Raw genomic sequence first — 5,204 nt, 5'->3', positions numbered from 1 at the left:
CTGATGTTTTCGAACAATGAAGAGCATAGTCAGAGGGGCTATGACAATTCCCGTGGTAGAGGAAGAGGACAGAACGGTAGAGGCAGAGGTTGAGGTAGGTCACTCAACCAAAACCGTGTGTCACACACCGAAGATAACAACTCGAAGACGAATCATTCAAAGCTGATATGTTGGAGATGTGAAAAGCCTGGTCACTACACAACTTTATGTCCCAAGAAGACATCAAAGAATCAAGAAACCAACCTAAACAAGACAGAAGAGGCCGACGCACTCTATGTACACGAGGTGGTGTTTTTGAACGAAGATAAGGTGATTCCGAAGAATCTTAATATCGACAAAGGAAATGCAAGTGTCTGGTATTTGGATAATGGAGCGAGCAATCACATGACGGGGAACAAGGTGTTTTTCTCGAGTTTAAATCTCAACACCAAAGGGAAGGTGAAGTTTGGTGATGGATCGTGTGTTGACATTGTAGGAAAGGGTGTGGTTACTTTTGTATGCAAGACTGGTGAGAAGAAGGCACTCAAAGACATATACTACATACTCGATCTGAAGCATAATATATTGAGTCTTGGGCAAGCAACATAAAACGGATGTGAGGTTAACATGAAAGATGTCTACTTAACGCTCACAGATTCGCATGGAAGGTTGCTAGTCCATGTGACAAGATCTCCAAACCGCCTCTACAAGACCCCTATGGAGATAAGCTACCCGGAGTGTTTACATGTCAGGGACGACGATGCTACATGGAGGTGGCATGCTCGACTAGGACATATAAGCAATGGAGTGATGACCAACATGGTAAGGAAGGAGATGGTCGTAGGAATGCAGAGTGTAACACACGAAGAAGGCCTGTGTGACACATGTCTCGCAGGGAAGAAAACGAGACACTCATTCCCGTGTGTAACACACGAAGAAGGCGTGTGTGACACGTATCGCAGGGAAGCAAATTAGAGACTCATTCCTGACTAAGACCATGGTTTGTACATCAAAGCCATTGGGATTATTGCTTGGAGATTTGTGTGGAAGAATCGCACCACCAATACCAGCAGATAATCGTGAGGCATTATATCGGTTCAAAAGATTTCACACCGATAGAGGAGGAGAGTTTGCCTCAGCTAAGTTCAATCTAGGTTGCACCGATAGAGAGGGAGATGTTGCCTCAGATGTTTTCAATCTAGGATGCACCGATAGAGGAGGAGAGATTGCCTCAGATGGGTTCAACCTATTCTGTGAAGAGAATTGGGTTGAAACTATGGCAGACGAGTTGAAATCTATCACAAGAAACAAGATATGGGAGCTTGTAGATAGACCGTCTGGTTCTTAGAATAAAGAAGAAGAAGATCGAGTTTGTGTGTTACACAAGATGTTGCATGTGTTACGCCAGACACCCAGAGCATGTAATGTGAAACTCGATCAGGTCCTCAAAGAGAAGAGATTTGAGAAGTGCACGAAGGAACCATCAGTGTACCGCAAGACTCAAGAAGGAGACGTCTTGATCATAGCCATCTACCTTGATGATCTATTTGTGACAGGAACTTCACTTAAGGTGATTAGGCAATTCAAGGAGGAGATGTCTAAGAAGTTCAAGATGTCAGATCTAGGTAAGCTAACGTACTACCTTGGCATAGAGGTGATTCAAGGAGCAGACGGAATCAGAATAAAACAAGAGAGTTATGCTCAAGGAATCTTGCGTGACACAAAGATGGAAGCGTGTAACGCAACTCAAATTCCAATGGAGGCGAATTTGAAGATTTCAAAAGCTGAAGATGAACAAGAGATAGATGCTACAGAGTTCGGAAGAATCATAGGATGTTTGGGGTATCTATTTCACACAAGACCCGACCTGTGTTATGCAGTAGGTGTTCTTAGCAGATACATGCACAATCCGAGAGACTCTCACGGACAAGCCATCAAACACATATTGCGATATGTGAAAGGAACAACAAACTACGGCCTGTTCTTCAAGAGAGATGGGTCAAGGAGTGTCGTTGGTTATAGTGACAGCAGTCGCAACATTGATCTCGATGACGGGAGGAGCACGTCAGGACATGCATTCTACTACGGTTCATCACTGATTACTTGGACGTCGCAGAAGCAGCAGACGGTTGCATTGTCATCATGCGAAGCAGAATTCATGGCAGCAACAGAAGCAGCGAAGCAAGCTATATGGATCAAGGAATTGTTGAGTGAGATACTAAGCAAAGAAGGCGAGATGTGGAAACTTAACATATTATTAGATGTTTAATATGTTAAGATAAACACAATAAGGAAACCTAGAAATATGAAAAGAAAGTTTCTATTTAGGTTATGTTTGTGTTTTTCATATCTCACATGTTAAAGGAAATTGTCTTTCATATAAATATAGGTCTAATGGAGAGGTGTTCCATATAACACAATAAGGAAACCTAGAAATATGAAAAGAAAGTTTCTATTTAGGTTATGTTTGTGTTTTTCATATCTCACATGTTAAAGATAATTGTTTTTCATATAAATATAGGTGTAAAAGAGAGGTGTTCCATATGATCTAAGAGAAACATATTGAGAGTTTTAGTTTTAAAAAATTTCTAAAGCTAATAAGAAAAGTTGTTCTTATACCTCTTTGTGTTTCTAAAGATTTGAAAGACTCGACTCCGATCATCGATGGCCGACGTGCCAACTGCAATCTTGCCTCTCCTAGTGGCAGCCTTCGTAGATCGCCCACCATGGCCTCTCCAAGAAAGGTTCATCTAAAGTTTATTTTATATCAATTTTTTTTGTATAACTATATCGCATATGCAAAAATTCAGTCTCGTAACATCTGGAAAAGTAGTCATTTTAAAACGTCTAGACTGATCAATGATCAAAATAGCGTTATGGGTAGTATGATGCATGTGTATATGATCTGTAATGCTATATAAGGTTTTTATTTCCAATTTTGGTATAAAAAATAAATCAAATCATTAGTTAATGGTTTGTCGGCAAACAATTTCTAGGCAGGATGTTCATCCAAACTCACCATAAGAGACCTTCCAAGGATTGAATATCGAGTAAATGGAACCAAAACACCATTAATTGATGCCATTTGAAACTTTTAGAAACCATCTAATTTTTCAAGACCAATCTTATAACTTCACCAGATCAAATGATGTTTTGACATGTGAAGGATCAAAGAATGTGAGTAGGCCACGCCAGGACATGTGGGGAAAAATCAAGCTCAATGGTACTACCCTGCGGGATTCACACACCAGCAACATCAACACCACCATCAGGCCGTTCCTTTCTATATATGGGTAAACTATTTTCAATTTCTACGGTCTGATCTTCTTCAATTTTAAATGTACTTAAAATCAATACGATATATAATTAGTTCGGTTTGATATTAAATTATAGGCACCCGTCCTCTTACGTTGCCCCGACCCCCGAACATGACCTTCAATCAAGTAAGTCTCATGATTTCTAAATTAATAAAACTGATATGCTTGCAGTATGATCTTCCATACTTATGAAACAAATTTGTGTCTGATGGTATTTAATGATCAGAAAGTTGGGTACATTAGAGGAACCTATATGAATGGATACTATGCACAGCCTCAGCCACAACCGCTATATTACAACCACCATCACTTGTATGGTGGAGGACGAGATATGGTTGGGGCAAGTCCGATGATGCCTCTCTACACTTTCTATCCTTATCATCAGTCTCAGGCCATCGGATTTACTCAACCTTCCTTTACGAAACCTATTTCCACTCATCCCATATCAGGTATTTTGTCATTTTATCCTAAACCTTATAACGTAAGCTAGATTACTCAAACAATATAAAATAATGACATATTTGACTCATTATAAGAAGTACTGCAATTTTCATTTCAAATAAATATATCAAAACTAACATTTAATCACTTATACATGCATATAAATAATTAAAATTTATATTGTTGCATTATTAACTTAAGTTTAATAATCATAAGTTGTAGAAACGTAGTATTTTGGTTATAATTTGACTCTTGTAGTAAATATTTGTGATTGTTAATGTTCATAAAAACTATTTGTGGTTTTTTTTTTCTCAGAATAACTATTTACTACTATTAAACATCACATATATTGATATACATGGCTAAACGAATGATACAGTTGCGAGAAATGATTCTTGATCTTTTAATATAGTACTAGAGATTGACACACACACGGACGTGCGGGTGTTAATTTTTATTTTTATAAATTGATATTCTTTTTTCATGATAAGTATTATATATTTTATGTGTGTTGTAATATAATTAATTGTATAAGTATTTAAATATTTTAGGTTTTTATACATCCGAATTGAACTCGAATCAAATAGAGTAATATGGTTACTTTTGGTTATTTGGTTATTTTAGGTTAAGTTTAGTTTAAATTAAAAATACCCGAACTGAATCAGTTAATATTGTTACTCTTGGTACAAATATCCGAACCGATCTTAGATACATTAGATTTTGGATATTGGTAGGTTTCTATATATCAAAACTAAATTCATCTTGACTTGGGAAGACCCGATTCGAAGCCCACATGAAAATTTATAATACCGGAATGAAGCATAGTTTCAAAACTCAAAAAATCTGATATTCAAAAGAGATAAGTCGTAGCTGAATAGGTACCCGAATGTCTATGTCTAATTGATTATGTAAACATAAAAAAAAAACAAATTTGTTAACCATTTTGAATTCTTGTCACAAATAAAGTATTTTCATTCAAATATGTCAAACTATTATAGTTAATATGTAAAATAAATGCTGTCAAAATATTATAGTAAATATAATTCATGAAGTATAGTTAAAAAGTAAGAAAATAAATATAAGATAAAATAAAAAAAATTGAAAACAAATAAGTTTTGTTTTGTACTTCTGTAGTAAATGATTTTAATTTATTTAGTAAATATAATAAATGAAGTGGTTAGAATTGATTAAAATATAATGAAAATCTATTAAAAATCACTTAAAAATAGGCAAATATTATTTTGTAGTATGATATCATTTTGATTGATTTCATACCTAAAAAATAGGAATTGCATTTCGAGTATCCTTGATTGTAGGTATAAGAAAATTGGTTGAACATAGCATTCAAAATGTTTTAGCTATATTTTTTTAAGCTTATTAATATAATATTTGTGATTAATGGCAAACCATGTTTTAGTATGTAATTTATTCTGGAAATATTAAACAGAAAACATGTTTCATATTCCA

General features: G+C 35.6%; 1 pseudogene; it reads left to right on the top strand.

The window, feature by feature from the left end:
- Positions 1 to 3,781, top strand: part of LOC106345044 — a 4,959-nt pseudogene extending 1,178 nt beyond the window's left edge.
- Positions 3,782 to 5,204: the final 1,423 nt, after the last annotated feature.

This window comes from Brassica oleracea, chromosome C5 (assembly GCF_000695525.1).
Source record: "Brassica oleracea var. oleracea cultivar TO1000 chromosome C5, BOL, whole genome shotgun sequence".
Lineage (NCBI taxonomy): Eukaryota > Viridiplantae > Streptophyta > Magnoliopsida > Brassicales > Brassicaceae > Brassica > Brassica oleracea.
The sequence above is the reverse complement of the archived record's forward strand: the minus strand, read 5'-3'. Positions and strand labels throughout refer to the sequence as shown.